General features: G+C 41.7%; 1 protein-coding gene across 2 annotated transcripts in view; it reads right to left on the minus strand.

Moving 5' to 3' along the window:
- Positions 1-4,158, minus strand: part of LOC126194796 (lipase 3-like) — a 172,709-nt gene extending 168,551 nt beyond the window's left edge. Inside the window, exon 1 of one of the 2 annotated variants that reach the window (XM_049933104.1) lies at positions 4,028-4,158. The gene's annotated coding sequence lies outside the window, so the exon portion shown is untranslated. The remainder of the gene's footprint in view (positions 1-4,027) is intronic. The other variant, XM_049933105.1, reaches the window with a different exon arrangement.
- Between the last annotated feature and the right edge of the window lie 16,075 nt (positions 4,159-20,233).

A 20,233-nucleotide genomic window follows, 5' to 3' on the forward strand; every position in this document is an offset into this window, starting at 1 on the left:
GAAAATAATATTTGTATCAGTGTGGTTGAAATCGATCCGAAGGTTTACGAGGAGAAGTGGAGGGTAAACACGCACACACACACACACACACACACACACACACACACACACACACACACAAACACAGCTAATGACTAATTATTTCCTTTAACAAACTATGTACGGTATATGACCGTCTCTGTAATGCATATTCATGAATCCAACGCACTTTCATTTAAGACTGATACAATAGCAGATAACTGGTACGAGGCACACGCACCCATTTGTTGTCAGCACTGTAAACATTAGCACCTGTTAAAATGAAATAGTACTTTCGGAAACAAACCACTCGCAACTGTTGGATGTATGTGACTCCTTCACTAAATAACATTTCTGTGCAGTTGCTGACAGCAATAAGCCATGTTTATGACACTGAAATTCTGCAATACAGGGAAAAATATTCTTAAATACCCATCTGCCCGTTTGAAAACTATAAGATTATGAGGGATGTATTCTTAGGAGACATACCAGTAGTTGTGTCATGTTGTCAACAATCAGCCAGTCTTCACAGGACTCGAATGTTGAGACCGACTGCAATAATCGTTGTGGTAGCATGAGCCAATGATGACATGTGCCATTCACAGACTTCCACAGAATGACTGTCACAATGTTTACGAGTGTTGAAAACTGCATAATATACAGCTGATCAAATTTCAATAAACTAGAAAAAAGCATACAGTGCATCTGACTAATTCATTCCAATTTAATTATCTCTGTGAAAATAAAATTCATATGACTTGCATAATCTTACAATATTCATGTAGCTAGGCAGCAGCATATGAAGGACTCATTAGTAATTTTCAGCCACTGCCAAAAACAAATTGGGATCAGTGTATCTTGTTCCTGAAATTTATTTTAAAGTACTTTCATGGAAGATGAGATAGATGTATTATTAAAATATTATATTACATTATTCAAATGGCCACAAAAACTGTATTATAATTGCATAAATCTCACACTTTCAAAAAATGTAAAAATAAATAAGAAATGTAAAAAAATAAGAAAAGGACAGATGCTCTGCACATGCAACAGTCTATATAAGAAAGCTACATGTCTCTTATTAAATCTGGTTTTTATTCATTATAATTGCAAAACAAACGTAAATACAAAAATATAATTTTTCATTAATGTGACTTGTGATGTTGAACTTTTTTGGCTGTGTCGTCTATATCTGTGTCTTTTGGGCTGCATGCAATCCTCATTGCGTCTTCTAAATGACTGGACAACCGATTACGATATTTATTTTTCAGGTACTTCATTTTTGAAAATGAAGCTTCACAAAGGTAAGTTGAAGGAAATAACGTTAAAATCAACTGTGCAGAGTCTCGTAAAGTTTTGTAATTATTAGGCACACATTTCCAAAATTCAGTGTACTGTTGTGTTTCACGATGTTCTATAAACAGACCTTTAAGCTGCGTGTCATGCTGAAGTTCGATTATTTCATTTAGCAAATTAGTTTTAGGAAATACAAATTGGCAGAATAATTTGAGATCATCACGTCCAACATGCCAATGGTTCTCTATGAGAATGAAACAGCTTCGAATATTTTTAACATCCGCAAATCTGTTTTTTATTTCTTCCAAATAGGCTTCCAATTATTCTTTCATGTTTTGGAAAATAGTTTCGGCGATAGTTAAGCCTGATCGGAGCATAGCAACAACTGGCAAATTAGACAGATCTTTTACTTTGAGTTCATTTACATATAATTGCAGTTTGGCTTCAAATGCAAATATTTTGTTAGTCATTTGCCCAATCATCTTGTTTGGTCCTTGTAATTCTAAGTTAAGTGTGTTGAATTTTTGTGTAATATCGGTCAAAAAAGCTGTAAGTATCCACCATTCATCATCATCAATTCAGGATAATTTTTGCCACTTTGTTGTAAGAATAAAATAACTTCAAATTGACAAACTGTTCCAGCACTTTTCCTTTGCTTAGCCATCTGACAGCAGTATGTAGGAGAACATCACTGTAACAAGCTTGCAATTCCTGCAGAAGTTCTTTAAATTTTCCGTGATTAAGTTCACAGGCACGAATGAAATTTATAACGCTTATAACTGTTTCCATAACATTCTTCAGTTTGGTATTTGAAATTTGACATGCCAAACTTTCTTGATGCAGTAAGCAGTGAGTGGAGAGTAAATTTGGCAAATTCCATTCCTTCTTAATCAGTGCTATCAAACCACTGTTGACGCCCATCACTGATAGACAACCATCTGTACATTACTGATATTAATTTGCTCATAGATAAGTCATTTTTTTTACAAATTCTTTAATTGCATCCAAAAAATCACATCCTTTTGTGCGAACTTTTATGATTATAATTGCTAAAAAATCTTCCTCTATTACCCCATCATTTGAGCAGTAACGCAAAAATAATGAAAACTGAGCCGTCGAACCTAAATCTGTACTGGAATCACATGCAAGACTGAAGTATTTGCATAGTTTGACCGTATTAATTACTGCCTCAAACATATAGTTTGAAATATCTCCTATACGACGTCGACAGGTTGATTATGAAAGTGTGAACTTATTTATTTCAGCTGATATTTGTTTCCTGCTGGAGAAATTTTGAAACAAAGTTTCAGAAACAGTGGTCATACATTGCTTCACTAATTCAGAATCAATGAAAGCTTTCATATTTTTTGCCAGAATATGATGCTCTTGTGATAGCCTCACTTTGCCCACCTGCTCCTAACATAACGTTTTGTTGACGACGAATGGTAGATTTTAGATGAGCAATTTTTTCCTTTCTTTCATTTGAACTCAAAGGAAAAGCTTCTGTAAATGAATTGTGCTTACTTGTGTAGTGGCGAAATAAATTGTATCTCTTCAGTCCCACAATCGTATCCCTTCTTTGTGTCCACTTATAAAGCAAAACTCTTCTTCCCATATTTCTTGGAAACTTCTTTTCTCTTCACATATTTTCCTCTTAGTCACTGTTCTTGAGGGTACATCAGACATTATTTAATCCACTAATAATTATATCCCAAGTATGAACACAAATACACTCAATAGGTGACGAACGCTCAGGGGCACCGAAACTTAGTTCACGACTGACTCACTGACACGTCAAAGATAACAATGAGACGGCTGCTGGACAAGCCCGCCGCCGACAAACGAGCGGCCGTGGGCACGCGGCGCGTTTGATGTACGGCTCACATTGTTGGCTAGCAGGCCGCTCACGCCTTTAGCGCTGCGGAACCCCGGCAAGTGGCGCGTTAAATGAAAGTGGTGGATAGTTTGCAATCACCAAATTACTTCCCCGACTTTAATCACAATTCTACGCAGTTTCCGTAAACAAAACTCAGCTACGCCAGACAAGTAAATAATTAATGCTACCCGTGCGAAGCCGAGGAGGGTCGCGGTTCGCACGAAAACGTGATCTGGGCCGCATGCGGCCCGCGGACCGCAGTTTGACGACCACTGTACTAGACGGAGCCGTAGAGGGTAGAACCTGTAGAGGAAGACAGAGAGTGGAAAACATGCGACAAATAATGGAGGACATAGGTAGCAACTGCTGCTCTGAGATGAAATGGTTAACACAGGAGGGGAATTCGTGGCGGGTCACTTCATACCAGTCAGAAGAATGATGCTTCTTTTTAGCCGATCAGCGTTTCTGTTGCTAGTCTGTCTTCAGACTATCAGCTTTCTTTGAAAGTGGCCGAAAGGTATTTGGCTGAAATATTGGGAGAAGAAATAGAAATTTTGCGTCTGCGCGCCCGAAATTTAATGGATCAAGGTTCCACTGTGCTTCACAGAAACGAAAGTAGTTTTTGCATTTATTATCGATGTTTAGTAAAACAAAAACAATACGGCGTTACACTTCATTAGATAAAAATGATTTGAAATTTAAACATTTCTACATTTAAAAGTTATTGCAAGCTTATTAAAGACGGCATCTCAAGCAAAAACGGAATGATAACAGATAGTGTCGATGGCATGGAACATAGTGGCATTAGTATAAGAGGCGATGCAGAAAAGCACGTACTCACGTCTCTGCTGTGATGCTGTGACTCAGGCCGTCTTGGAACCCTTACGGAGAGCGGTCGCCGTCTGCGACTGGACGCCTGAATGGGCTACCTCCGCCTGACTGCAGCAGCGATGGAGCAGCGATCCGTTCGTCCCTGGGTGAGTCTCTTTTCATTGGCGGACGCTCGGAGCGTTTAAACCCGCGGCCTCTGCGCTGCTCCAGTGGTAACGCCTTCCTGTGGGCAGCTCTTCCCGCCCTTCCTCTATTATACCTCTCTGAAATGAAATGTCGTGTGACGAGGGCCTCCCGTCGGGTAGACCGTTCGCCTGGTGCAAGTCTTTCGATTTGACGCCACTTCGGCGACTTGCACGTCGATGGGGATGAAATGATGATTAGGACAACAGAACACCCAGTCCCTGAGCGGAGAAAATCTCTGACCCAGCCGGGAATCGAACCCGGGCCCTTTAGATTGACAGTCTGTCGCGCTGACCACTCAGCTACCGGGAGCGGACTATACCTCTTTAATCAGACTGATGTATCAGTTATACGCGTACGCATTTTGTACAGTACTTACTGTACTGCCTAATATTTTCATCTGGTGTTCTTGTGGTCTTCAGTACGAAGACTGGCGTGAGGCACTCACTATGCTGATCTATCTTGTACAAGACTCTTCGTCTCTGCATAACTAATGCAACTTACTTTCATTTGCGAGCCTTTGTCTGCCTCTACAATTCCCCCCCCCCCCTCCCCTCCCACTTTCTTCAGTTACCAAACTGACTATACCTTAACGCGTCAGATTGTGTCTTATCCACCGATCCCATCTTTTAGTCAACTTGTGCAACAAATTTCTGTTTTCGTCCCAATTCGTTCGTTTCAGTAGCTCCTCGCTAGCGATATCAGATATCGCCTACAAGGGATTGTGGAGCAGCTACAAGTAGCCTACAACTTTTCTTCATTACCGGTTTCGATCGTCAGTCTGTGGCGTTACTCTTTTAATTTTTAGCTTTGGTACTTAATGCATGAAAAGACAGACTAATTGAAAATAATGGTCAGAGTATTACTTATTACACCTTATGATGCAGCACGAAAGAGGTACGTAACATACATTTAATAATTTTTACCTCAAAGGCTCCCTCTCCTTATCGCTTTACATCAGACGAGTGAGCAATTTGCTTAAAGTGCTTGTTAGATGGCGGGGCAGCGATCGACTTACTACAAATCTTACGAAAAATATATTATAACGCTAGTGGAGACTGGTCGGTACAAAATATCTCAGGTTACTTTAATTTAATTTAAAGAAATAAATAAGGAGAGAACGCGATTAGTATTCTGTCGTTCGCCGTCCAACGGTTCGACACCAACCTGTCTTATTTGAAGCCTGAAGTAAAACTTTTAACACAATGAATATTATTTGTCTCAGAAGAATTCAGATAGGTCACAGAATTGTGGAGCAGCTACAAGTCGATTACAACTTTTCTTCATTACCGGCTTCGATCGTCAGACTGTGGCGTTACTCTTTTAATTTCTAGCTTTGGTACTTAATGCATGAAAGACAGACAAATTGAAAACAGAGATCAGAGTATTACTTATTACACCTTATGCTGCAGTACGAAAGAGGTACGTAACATACATTTAATAATTTTTACCTCAAAGGCTCCCTCTTCTTATGGCTTTACATCAGACGAGTGAGCAAATAGCTTAACGTGCTTGTTAGACGTCGGGGCAGCGATAGACTTATTACAATTCTCACGAAAAATGTATTATATGACTAGTGGAGACTGGTCGTTACAAAATATCTCAGGTCACTTCAATTTAATTTAAAGAAATAAGTAAGGAGAGAACGCGGTTGGTATTCTGTCGTCCGCCGTCCAACGATTCGTCACCAGCCTCTCTTATTTGAAGCCTGAAATAAAACTTTAAAAACGCAATGAATATTATTTGTCTGAAAAGAAATCAGACAGGTCACAGGAAAGGATTAAAGTAATTGACACGGCAATATGTCAGACGTTAACTGCAATAATTCAATTAATTTAGCATACAGAGTTAAACTTACATGTTGCGCTGAAAACATCTGAAAAGACAGTGAGCTAAACAGCTCTAAACAGCAGAAGAGCGATTCTTCTTCTTTTTTGCCCGCCATATTATAAGATTTTTCTTTAGAATACTTACACAGAATAAGTATTAATTTGATTCCATAAAATGTTATAGATATATGTTTTCCCCATCAAGTTGGAAATTTCAAGGGTATACCACTGAAACCGTGGTTCCTTATAGAACGGTACATATTTCAGTTGACTACTAAAGTAATATTTCAAGACACAAGCATCTTCAAAATTCTGATAGCCAGCAGCCTCTCGTCTACCGTGTATACAGCCACATGCATTTAACTTGGATGTTGCCAGCTAAATTTATGAAAATTCCCGTGACTGGCGAGTGAAACTGGTAATAAAGGAAAGTTGTATGCGAATTTTGGCTGCTCTGAAATTTTATTTTACCACCTCATTGACTATCCGAGCTACCAGTCCCATCTGCAGCTTTCTTTTATAGCACCACACCTTAAAAAACCTACACTCTAGATAAATGTTTTCACAAAATTTCCTAATCCGTAAATTTAGTTTCAATGTTATCAAATTTATCTTCTTCATAAATACTTTTCTTGCCATTGCCAGTCTGTATTTCACATCCTCTCTATTTCGGCCATTTGTTTTGATACCCGAATAGCAAAACTCAACAATTACTTTTAAGTATCTCATTTCCTAATTTACTTCTCTCATTATCTCCTGATTCAATTCGACCGCATTCCATTAGTCTATGATTCGAATTAAAAGCACTGAAATGAAATGAATAAATGATGAGGGTGAAATTAATGAAAATACGATGAGATAAGCTGATATCACTGCAGGCCTTCCTGATGCGCTGAATTCGCAATGTAATGCCTGTAAGGTTACTATATTCTCACCTATCCAGTAAAATTTTCAGCTGAGCGCAATTTATACCAAGTAGCGGGTGTGTTGCAGATGGTAAAAATAATTTGGGAAGAAACAGTGCAACAGAAATTTTTACTGGTCGGGTGATTTTTGTATTCTTCGGTGGTTCATTGTCTTCAAGTGTTGCGCATTTTCGGCTGTGGCCAAGGATCGTTTAATAATTTTGTACTCATCACATGGGTTTTAACGTTCATGTTTAAATCATAGAATTATCCATTTTCTATACACTTTCGACGAAAGCGTGATCTCTCTCCTTTTGTTGACTGTAATTAGCTCTGGACGTAATTCCGTGTTCTTACTCTTACTCTGATTACGCTCATGCTTGGAACGTTACGAGATACAAGTTCTTGCCAAGGCTGACGTCATTCAGAAAAATACACACTGTGCAGATGAAAAATGAACATTGTTATACATTTAGCTTCGGCTCTATCGATCTGTGTTTTGAGTTTGCAGTTTATTAGATTACAAAAATAGTTTTATAATAGCAATAACTTTTACAAAAGCAACAACTTTTTAAAACATCACAATTTCACAATCTTGTAACAAAAACTCTATAAAAATTGTTTCATAGTTGAAGATTTTCAGGTACAGCAGCAATCAGTTTCGTGAAGGTAGAATTTTTGTTATCGCATCACTGGATTCAAGGCACCTGGAAGTCTAATCATCAGATAGTACAGTTCTTCGTAATACTTGATTGTATTTGGGGGGGGGGGGGGGGAGTTCTGCAGCAAGACAGAAAAAAGGTCGAAATGGGTAAGCGCTGAATGTGACGAGGTATCTGGAATAATTTCATAATAAAAACGTAATACACACATGAAGGCTTTACTTATAGTTATTTGATTCCTTGGGTTTAGTCCACTGCACAAATTGTTTTAGGTTATATTTATGTTCTCAAGTTATTTTAATTAAAATGAATACTACACACACTTTACCACAGTTAACAACTCCCACATTCTTTACAGGCTATATCCCTAAATATTTCGTTTTATAGACGAGTTGGATGTGACAGAACCACAGCCACAATTGTTAGTTTCATAATAGGTACTTTAACAACGCATTTAAAATGATCAAACTGAACCCGAAGTTATGTGTATCATAAATTGAATATCGCATTGTGGCAGTAAATGAAGCGAGCAATACATTACCGAACGACGCCCTAAGTGGCTAAAACCTCCACATGCCCCAGTGATGCTATTCCCGTATCTCCCACGGGAGAATCTCTCGTAGTAGTATTCCGAAATCTTATGCGGAAACATCGGGAACAATGAAGGATTGAACTGTAGACGTCTTCGGATAGCTCAGCGGTTGAGGCGGCAGTTCGCGATGAGCGGGAAATCCGGGTTCGAGTCCTGCTCTGGCACAGATCTGAGCTATCACTGTATATTCATTTTCATCTACGTCACCAGATGTGAAATTAAGTGTTTATAAGAATAATATAGACACTGTTTTTAGTTCATCCGGTAACAGGACACTTGACAACAGGAAGGCAGGCACATATAAGCTTCCACATTCCTCCTGAACGGTTTATTGCACAGAAATGGGCTGGAGAATTGTACACTTGCATCTAGAGAATTATCTAACAAGTTTCACAGAAAGCATATTCATACATCGGATTGATACAATATTAAACAAGATGGAACTGTGGCAGAAATCTAACAGTGACAAATTCTGAATGACTGAAAAGAACGCTAAGGAAGTATAATTCACTCAGAACATCTGAAGAATTGCCCTGGAAGGCTTGTCGCATCCCGGCACAGTTTCTCTGGACCAAATTCGTTCTTTTGGCTTCAGTGTTATCTGCGTGGCGAAATCAGGACGTTAAAAACAATAAGGTTTTAGTTAGCTTGTCTATCAACCTTTATAGCGGGGTTGAGACGTAGGAGCTCTCCTTGGTTGGTATTTTTCGTGGAGTTTGCGAGACATATGTTGAAGTAGCAAGTTGTTACTTTTAGTCAGCTAGTTTATTGTTGTAACCAACACATTGGTTTATTGAGGAGTCTGACCAAAACCGAATGTGAAATCTTTTCAATAAGCACTCGGAAGGACCTTTATTAGAGAAGGGTGCTTTCACTGCCACACGGTCTGCTAACCACTGGCTACTTGGCGTGAAGCATAAATCATCAACACTTTGAAATAATTCACTATCAATCAAGGGTTATTTGCCCTGTGGTACAGGAGACAAGTACCAATTAGTAATTTGTTTCTGCTTTTCACTGAAATTCCCCCTAGTTCTTTGAAGCAGAGACAGGCCCATCACTGCTGTGTCGTTGTTGTCTTCAGTCCAAAGTCTGGTCTTATACAGCTCTCCATGCTACTCTATCGTTTTCAATCTTCTTCATCTCCTAGTAACTACTGCAACCTATATCCTTCTGAATCTGCTTACTGTATTCATCTCTTGCCCTCCCTCTACGATTTTTTGCTTCCCACGCTTCCCTCCAGTAATAAATTAGTGATACCTTGATGCCTTAGAATGTGTCTTACCAATCGATCCCTTCTTCTAGTCAGCTTGTACCACAAATTTCCCTTCTCTCCATTTCTATTCAGTAGCTCCTCATCAGTTTTGTGATCTACCCATCTAATGTTCAGCACTCTTCTGTAGCACCACATTTCAAACTTCTATTCTCTTCTTTTCTAAACTGTTTATTGTCCATGTTTCACTTCCATACATGACTACACTCCATACAAATACTTTCAGAAAAGACTTTCTGATACTTCAATCTATACTCGATGTTAAAAAATAAAAAATCTTCAATGATATTTCAATGAATACTGAAAATTGCTACTTAGCTTGTAGTTGCCATGTGTCCACCGGAGTCTATCACCAACTTCTCGTCGTTGAAGTGTCTACTGCACCACCAGGTGCTGCTGAGCAGCGTCAGTGCACTCCGGTTGCTCGAATTACTCGTTGAATCTCTACTCTCCTTTAATTTGCCCGTCTTTGAGGTTTTACTCCATTCTGCATCGATTCTGAATGCACACGGCCCTGCGCAATATCTGTCGGGAATATTCCCTTGGAAGCTTTCTTCGATATTTGATCGTCTTAATATTTCTCATTCTAGCTTTCACTAGAAATTCTTCCATTACGTGTATAGGAATGTTACCGCTGATGCCAGTGACCTCAACCCTTGTTGGCTTGTCGAACCATCAAGAATAATCTTCAATGGCGTGTTTACGGAGAAGCAAACAGCTTTCGGTTGCCTTGCGACTCGTATCTCATTGTGTGTGTCGCCCATCTGTTCCATGCACCTGAAAACCTGCGTCTGTTTCTAGTTATGATCTGTAATTAAAATTACAGGCTCATCCAAGTTGGTTTAATGGAAGTGAGCCAGAAAAAAATTTCAGAGAACAGATGCTTGTGTCATCAAAGATTTGTATAGTCATTTTCAGAAGGTCACAGACATACTGAAAAGAAAAAGAAAGTCCAAAGGGAGACGCTACAAGCAAGTCGTTTTCTGTGCATAGCGAAGAGCAGTTGTCGCAAATACACTGTCTTAATAGGTTGTCGGTCCACATTTGTAACTCAATGCAGAAGCGATTCTGCTTAGCACGGCTCCAACAAGTTCTTGGTAAGGTTACGGGAGTACAATGGTTGATTAAAAAGTAATACTTCCACCTTCGTAACTCTTCAACAGTTGGCAGCATTGGTATGCGGCACTTACCGGTCTTGTCCCTTAGCCTCTTCTCTACAGCTCCAGTTGGTGTGAAGCCTTAGCACTGAACGGTTGTGTTGTTACAATGTAAAGTATGGAACCCTGCGCAGACGGACGGTCAATGCGATTTAAGCAACGTGCAGTCATTGAATTCTTGACAGCAGAAGGTGTCACCCCAAAGGAGATTCATCAGAAAATGAAAGCAGTTTATGGTGATTGTGTTGATGTGAGTTCTGTGCATCATTGGGCGAATAAGTTTAAAAAGGTTGAGGCGGCAACATCTGACCTGCGTGACAAACAAAGAATTGGACGTCCTGTGACAGCAACCACCGAGTTTCACAAGCAAAATGTTGACTGATTGATTCAGGACGATCGTCGTATCACTCAGAGAGAAACTACAAGCCAATCGGCATTTCGCAAGAACGTGTGGGTCACATTATTGCTTTGCTTGGCTGTCGGAAGATCTGTGCACGATGGGTACCCCGGATGCTGTCTCCTGAAATGAAAGAGCACAGACTCGAAATTTGCCAGGAATTCCTCTCGCGTTACGAGAATGAAGGTGACGCCTTTCTCCATTCAATTGTGACAGGAGACGAAACTTGGGTACACCATTACGACCCGGAGACGAAACGTCAATCTATAAAATATCGACACAAGGACTCCCCCCCAGAAAAATAAATTAAGACGCAGCCCTCAGCTGTAAAAATCATGACCACAGTGTTCTGGGACGCAGATGGTGCTAACCATGTTAATTTCCTTGATTGTGAAACAACAATAAATTCAGAGCGTAACATCACAATGCTGCGAACTCTGAAACGACCGTTAACAACGGTCCGAAAGGAAAAGGGAAACGTTTTCCTGCAGCATGACAATGCCGAATCACACAATTCACGTGCCACCACGGAAGAACTTCAGAGACTGAATCTCACCACAGTACGGAATTCTCCATACAGTCCAGATTTAGCACCATCTGACTTCCATCTATTCCCGATCATGAAAGACGATCTGTGGCGACATCATTATGCTTCTGATGAAGACGTTGAGAGAACTGTGAGATTGTGGTTGCGGTAACAGAGTGTCGACTTCTTCCGTGACGGCTTCAGAAAACTTGTTCATCGTTGGCAGAAATGTATCCAGTTGGCTGGTGATTATGTGGAAAAGTTAATATTGGTAATTAAAGATCATATTCTGCGTTTTATTTATTAAAATATTCCCATCCAAACCCAATTAACGAAGGTGGAGGCATTATTTTTCATTCAACCCTCGTATGTAGCACCAGATGTCTGCACAATGCCCACGTGGTTCTCGTAAAAATTACGGGACAGTGGTTTGTGGGAGTGGTGCTACCGCCCGATAGCGTCCCAGATGTGTTCCATCGAGTCAAGATCAGCCGAATTTGGTGTTCAACATATCAGTGTGAGTTCACTGTCACGCTCAAACCAGTGTAGCACGATTTTGGTTTAGTGACAAGAACAGGTTTCCTGCTGGAATATGCGACCGTCGTCGTGGAATACACCAAACATAAAGGCACTCTGGTGGTCCTTATAATGTTCACCTCGTCCACAGCTCTCATAATGCCTTAGAATACTAGCATAGGTACCACGGAAGCTCTTGTGAATATCCCACACCAGCCCCGACCAGCTTGTGTCCGTGGTGGTATGCATTTTTCGAGCTGCATTGATCTGGTGTGACAATAAATATTATTCATCCGCCCAGGCGACACGTACCCATTGATCCAAGACCCAGTCTCAATGATCTCGTGCTTACTGTGAAACATCCACTTAGAAAAATTAATGAATTACTGTGCTGATAAACCTCTTACGTTATTTGATTTTCAAACAGCTGAGAAGAACTGAACGTACTCAGACATTTCTCACTTTACTTATTCTGATCATCACTAAATTGACACACAATATTTTTAGCGCAACGCAATCTGACTTTCAATAATCCCTACAAAAGAATGGCCCTGACTAACAATAACCTATACCTTTCATAAATCACTTACCTCACAAAAATCTTGGTTATTAGAACTACTGCAATACAGCGAGCGCCAATACTGCCAGCTAAATAAAAGATTCTAACTACTGAGGGCACTAACTACTGATAGGCATAGTTAGCAAATGAAAGATTTTGATAGAGAACAAACAATGTATTTACCTTAATAGTGTTCAAAAGTCATAATATATACAGGGTGTTACAAAAAGGTACGGCCAAACTTTCAGGAAACATTCCTCACACACAAAGAAAGAAAATATGTTATGTGGACATGTGTCCGGAAACGCTTACTTTCCATGTTAGAGCTCATTTTATTACTTCTCATCAAATCACATTAATCAAGGAATGGAAACACACAGCAACAGAACGTACCAGCGTGACTTCAAACACTTTGTTACAGGAAATGTTCAAAATGTCCTCCGTTAGCGAGGATACATGCATCCACCCTCTGTTGCATGGAATCCCTGATGCGCTGATGCAGCCCTAGAGAATGGCGTATTGTATCACAGCCTTCCACAATACGAGTACGAAGAGTCTCTACATTTGGTACCGAGGTTGCGTACACATTAGCTTTCAAATGCCCCCACAAATGAAAGTCAAGAGGGTTGAGGCCAGGAGAGCGTGGAGGCCATGGAATTGGTCCGCCTCTACCAACCCATCGGTCACCGAATCTGTTGTTGAGAAGCGTACGAACACTTCGACTGAAATGTGCAGGAGCTCCATCGTGCATGAACCATATGTTGTATCGTACTTGTAAAGGCACATGTTCTAGCAGCACAGGTAGAGTATCCCGTATGAAATCATGATAACGTGCTCCATTGAGCGTAGGTGGAAGAACATGGGGCCCAATCAAGACATCACCAACAATGCCTGCCCAAACGTTCAGAGAAAATCTGTGTTGATGACGTGATTGCACAATTGCGTGCGGATTCTCGTCAGCCCACACATGTCGATTGTGAAAATTTACAATTTCATCACGTTGGAATGAACCCTCATCCGTAAAGAGAACATTTTCACTGAAATGAGGATTGACACATTGTTGGATGAACCATTCGCAGAAGTGTAACCGTGGAGGCCAATCAGCTGCTGATAGTGCCTGCACACGCTGTACATGGTACGGAAACAACTGGTTCTCCCGTAGCACTCTCCATACAGTGACGTGGTCAACGTTACCTTGTACAGCAGCAACTTCTCTGACGCTGACATTAGGGTTATCGTCAACTGCACGAAGAATTGCCTCGTCCAATGCAGGGGTCCTCGTCGTTCTAGGTCTTCCCCAGTCGCGTGTCATAGGCTGGAATGTTCCGTGCTCCCTAAGACGCCGATCAATTGCTTCGAACGTCTTCCTGTCGGGACACCTTCGTTCTGGAAATCTGTCTCGATACAAACGTACCGCGCCACGGCTATTGCCCCATGCTAATCCATACATCAAATGGGCATCTGCCAACTCCGCATTTGTAAACATTGCACTGACTATAAAACCACGTTCGTGATGAACACTAACCTGTTGATGCTAGGTACTGATGTGCTTGATGCTAGTACTGTAGAGCAATGAGTCGCATGTCAACACAAGTACCGAAGTCAACATTACCTTCCTTCAATTGGGCCAACTGGCGGTGAATCTAGGAAGTACAGTACATACTGACAAAACTAAATGAGCTCTAACATGGAAATTAAGCGTTTCCGGACACATGTCCACATAACATCTTTTCTTTATTTGTGTGTGAGGAACGTTTCCTGAAAGTTTGGCCGTACCTTTTTGTAACACCCTGTACATCAGTTCATGACATGCAGTCTTACAAATTTACTGTCTCTGATGGACACAAGTCCAGATCATCCGCTCTCAAAACTCCGCCATCTCTCTCCCCACATCCACCACTGCTGGCTGCTCACCTCCAGCTGCGCAACGCAACGCGCTGTTCACATCCAACTGTCCAACACTACAACAGCGAATATTACAACAATGCTAACCAGCCACAGACTGCACACAGCACAGCCAGTGATTTTCATACAGAGCGCTACGTGGCGTTACCAACATAAAAACCTAAACAGCCTACTTACAACTGCAGTCGCAACTGTGCTGCGGAGCCCAAGTTACACAACGTGCGCTGAACGGTGTGCTTGGAAACACTTGTGGCGGCACGAGCATTGTACTATGTCGTCAGATTCGCCGGAGATCTCTGCCTATCCTGCTTTAACAGCAGCACTTACACGTACCACCACAACGTGACAGCCAATTTCACGATGGGGGTAGACATACCGTACTGACTCGTCGGTTTGGTTCTAGAATATATGTCAACGTTGCACAGAAGTCATTTAGTGACTAATTTTCAAAAATTGCATACAGTCAAAGACGTCTATACCACAAATGATTCAACTGGCGGTGCCTATCGTTGGTGTGTAGTCCCGCCCTCCCACCAGCTCCCATCTACGCAAAAATGTAAATTTAAAGCCTTATGTTCCAATGGTTGATACTGATGTTCAAACATTACTTGAGAGTTTCAGATGTGATTTTCTGCACAAATAACAAGACAAGATATTGACATTTCTAGCAAATAAGCTACTTGTTTGGTAATGTAGTTTTATTTTTTCCCTACGAGTTTGACTATGGCGCGTCCCCAAACCATCGGAATGGGTGATTTCCGAAACTGCCCTCGAACCCCGCCGTCAGGCTGGTTCATTTCGGTGTGTGTTTCCACGCAACCGCCGCAACTTTCGAGCTAGTCGTCACGCGGAATACAAACCACAGCCATTGCAATACCGTAAAATGTCCATGACGTGATAGTGACATGTGCACCCACCATGGGTACAGATCGAAATCGAGCACCCCAATGGTGAGAGTCAGGGGCTCTCACCGATATGAAGCAACCCGACGAGTACAGAAAACCGTTACATCCACCTTATTCTTGGGTTACGTTAAACGTGGTTTTTAACCAGACATTGGAACGCCTAATTATATTGTACTGTACAATCAAATTTAAAACACTAAAACAAATTTCAGATATAAACGTCAACCGGTAGAACACAAAGGTTTACATTTACATCTTAAATGAAATGTAGAAAGGAATGCACCAGTTCATACTTGCAGAAACAGGCACACTTGATATTTGTCGATTACAGCGCCTTCTAACACGAAGCGAAAATAATTCTTTCACTAAACCGTACGTAGTTCTTGGCGTAGAATCAGAAGACGCAATAAAAATTTGGGGTTCACATTTGAAAATACAATGCTGACTTTGCCCACGCAGGTGGGAGAGGTTTTTAGATGGAGGCCAGTTGTACCACAGACGGATGACCCCTTTAGTGATATTAATTTCTCGCTTGAAATGTTCTTCGAGATGAAATTTTCTGGCAGATTAAAACTGTGTGTCGGACCGAGATTCGAACTCGGGACCTTTGCCTTTCGCGGGCAAGTGCTTTACTGGCAGAAGTACAGCTGTGAGGAGAGGGCATGAGCCGTTCTTGCGTGGCTCAGCACTTGCCCGTGAGAGGGAAAGGTCCCGAGTTCATGTCTCGGTCCGGCACACAGTTTTAATCTGCCAGGAAGTTTCATATCAGCGCACACTCCGCTGCAGGGTGAAAATTTCATTCTGTTCTTCGAGATATTTACGCTGATCAGCCAGAATTATTACCACCTACCTAATAGCCGGTATTGCACTTTTGGTACGGTTAACAGCGGCGACGCGTCGTGGCATGGGTGCAGTGAGGCCTTAATAGGTTACTGGATTGAGTTGCTATTACATCTGCACATACAGGTAGGGTAGGGTGGCGATGAGCTCTAACGCCACGTTCAATCACATCTCAGATGAGCTCAATTGGGTTCATATCTGTCCATTTGGAGGACCCGCACATCAACTGGAACTCGTCAATGTGTTCCTCGAACGAATCCATCACCTCGTGCCACGGACGCATTATCTTGCTGAAAAATGCCACTGTGTCGGGAAACATGATCGTCATGAAGGGTTTACATAGTCTGCAACCAATGTATGCAAGTTTTTGGCAGTCATGGTGCCTTTCACGAGCTCAGCTTGTAATGGTTCTCTATTTACGTGACAATTACGGCACTCCAACCCCAGTTCTCGATACCAGTAATATCGTACTACTTTTTTGCGAAGTAACAGACATATTTTTGTGACAATATTCACATTTGGTTTTATTAATGTATAGGTACTCCGATGTATCGATATATTACAGTGATATGGTTCTTGTGTATACTCATTTCTGTGAGACTGTCATAATCTTTGACTTACTTGTAACCGTTTTGACTCGAATGCGCACAGAGCAGTCTTTGTTTCACTTTGCAGAAGTTAAGTTGTTATTTCGCTTTGTAAGAGAACAGCCCAGTCTTGTGTTTGGTTAAAGTGGAAATTAAATATATGAAGACTGATACAAAACTGTTTTCTTGATGATGTGATAATTAAGAAGAAGTATATGTGAATTTACAAGAAGTTTAATAAAAATGTGCATCGTGAACAGCAAGTCAAAAATTATTTCTACCATACCATTGTTCTGATGATTGTTTGATCATTAAGCATTTCCTGCAACCGTATTTGTTAGGTATTCAAATATTGCTAAAATACAGATCTGGACCTTCTAGCAGTCAAAGTGGAATCACCCTAGAATCAACAAGATGAGCCATAACAACTTCGACGAAATCTACGTGGGAACCCATTCAAGATAAGTGCCAAAATTAATGACTTTTTTGCAGTGACTTCATTATTTCCATTCTGACGATACTATCCACAGTCAATAACTTTGTTGTTGCCCGATAAAGCGAACATATGCTGCGTGAGCAACATTATGAATCTGATTTCTAACCTACTTTGCAAGTGGTGGTGTTGTTAGACACTGAATGTTCCGCGGAGCATAATGGACCGTCGCTAGCTTGTCTCCGTTCCGCAGTACAGAAGTCAAGGAGCTGTTCCCTGGGCAACGACGGATTCGCGTCCTCCTATCGGCGTGATGAAGAAGGTGTAGGGATTCATCAGACGATACAACGCTCTGTCACTGCGCCAACGTCCACTGCCAATAATCACGTGCCCATTTCAGCCACAGTTGCCGATGTCGTGGTGTTAACATTGTCACATGCACGGGTCATTGGCTGCGGAGGCCCATCGTTAGGAGTGTTCTGTGCACTGTGTGTTCAGACACACACGTACTCTGCCCAGAGTTAACGTTTGATGTTAGTTCCGCCACAGTTCGCCGCCAGTCCTGGTTTACTAGTCTACCCAGCCTACGACGTCCGCCAACCACACAATCTGGACGTGGGTTCACCTTGGTTTCGCCACGTGCAGAAGACACTCGTCACAGTATTCCTCAAACACCTGACAAGTCGTACAATTTCCGAAATGCCCGTGCCGAGCCTCGAGGCCATCACAATCTGCCCTGGCTCAAATTCAGACAGATGGCGCGCCTTGCCCTTTCTACAGACAGACAGCAAGCTCACAGATACTCCACGCACCGTGCGTTTGTCTCACGAGCAGTCAGTCCTTGCTAGGCGAAGCTGCTATCGCCTGGACGGGTTTATATCGATAGTAGGTAGGTGGTCACAACGCCTGATCAGCATAACTGTCTCAAGTTAAACACCCTGTGTACGGAAATGTGCACCAAGTTCAAAAATGGCTCTGAGCACTATGGGACTTAACTTCTGTGGTCATCAGTCCCCTAGAACTTAGAACTACTTAAACCTAACTAACCTAAGGACATCACACACATCCATGCCCGAGGCAGGATTCGAACCTGCGACCGTAGCGGTCACGCGGTTCTAGACTGAAGCGCCTTTAACCGCACGGCCACACCGGCCGGCCTGTGCACCAAGTGACCAATGAATTTCGAGGCCGTCCATCGACCTAATACTCTGTCTCTACATCCACTTACTGTGCTGCTACACCGCTTGCCTCTATCCTCTGGTGACCTCCACGAGGTCTCCTACCGCTATCTCGCTTACCGCGTGGTCACATCTCACCGTCCCGGCCTCTAAAGTCGGCCTCGCCTCCAAGGTTTTCAGCTGCGCTCACTTGTCATAGCTCCCTACAGCCTCCTTAATTCCCAGCGCAATGCTTCATTCTCCCAGCGGCTCATTCTTCCAACTACGCCTCAAGCCCTCTTCTTCTGGTACAGTGTCAAAAATTTGTCTCAAGCGTTTTCAGTAATAGCTCAGCACCTTCTCGCAGTTGTCGTTTGAGGTAAACAGAATGTGTGAACCATGTAGCAGAACTGGCACTATTGCACACTTATTTAAAGACTGACGAAGAAGTGTCTCGCTGAGTGTAATTTCAAACCGGTGCTCTGTCAGAAGACTACTTTTATGTTCATATCGCTCTTGCTCAGCTCCACAGCTGTTACTAGCAACCAAGTCAATAAAAATTGTGTACAGAATGGTAACTGTTAATTTGCTACTTCAGAAATTGAGCAACAAGGCTTAGCAAGCGAACTGAAACACAGAATTCATTTTCAGCAATGCCACTCGTAATATTTCACGTACTTTCAGAATTGTTTTATATTATTTCCGCATTACTTCATTTCGTCTCTCGTCAGTCCATTATATATATGTAGAATATACGCCAGTGTTGCACAGATGTTATTTAGAGGTAATTTTCAAGGCAAACAAAAAGTTAAAACCACATATAACACAAACATAAAGGGGAGAGGCAACGGAAGATGCAAGCTATTGCACCCACCTGGTAAATAGCGTATTGCTTCACCTGTGAAACGCACTGCAGCAGTTATTCTCCATGGCTTGGTGGTATGTTTCCGTAAGTGTACGTACAGAATTACATTTAATAAGTTAAGCGCCAATTCTATGTCAGTAAACAGACAAAATAATCAAGTACAGGTTAAATTACTAGCGTAAACAAAATATTATCTAAATAAGATAAAATTTCGTTCCATCATAGCTTCCAAAAAATGTATGAAAATTCACTTTAGGACAGAAAATAAAAGGACGCACCACGAAGGAATTAATGGAATACGACGGAAATCGATACATATGGTATACATGTGCAGACAGACAAATGATTGAAATTTCAGAAAAACTGGATGGTTTATTCAAGAGAAAGAACTTCACAAATTGAGCAAGTCAGTAACCTGTTAGTCCACTCTGACCCTTTGCAAGCAGTTATTTGGCTCGGAATTGACTGACAGAGTTATTGGATGTGCTCCTATGGGATATCGTGCCAGATTCTGTCCAACTGGCGTTTTAGATCTTCAGAATCCCGAGATGGTTGGGAGGCCCTGCCCAGAATGCTCTAAATGTTCTCAATTGGGGAGAGGCCCGGTGAACTTGCCGGCCAACATATGGTTTGGAAAGCACAAAGACAAGCAGTAGAAACTGTTGCCGTGTGTGTATGTGTGTGTGTGTGGGGGGGGGGTGGGGGAGGGGGGTGCATTATCATGTTGAAATATAATCCTAGGCTTGCTTGCCGCGAAGGGTAAAGAAAGGGGGCATAGAGTAACGTCGTCGCGCAGCGAGCTGTAACGATGCCGCGGATATCAACCAAAGAGCTCCTGCTACGAAATGAATGACATCCCGGACCATCACCCATAAGTATGATATTAGGAATTTTATGTCCCAATAATTGATGGGATTCCAT

The sequence above is a fragment of the Schistocerca nitens genome, chromosome 7, assembly GCF_023898315.1.
Source record: "Schistocerca nitens isolate TAMUIC-IGC-003100 chromosome 7, iqSchNite1.1, whole genome shotgun sequence".
Classification (NCBI taxonomy): domain Eukaryota; kingdom Metazoa; phylum Arthropoda; class Insecta; order Orthoptera; family Acrididae; genus Schistocerca; species Schistocerca nitens.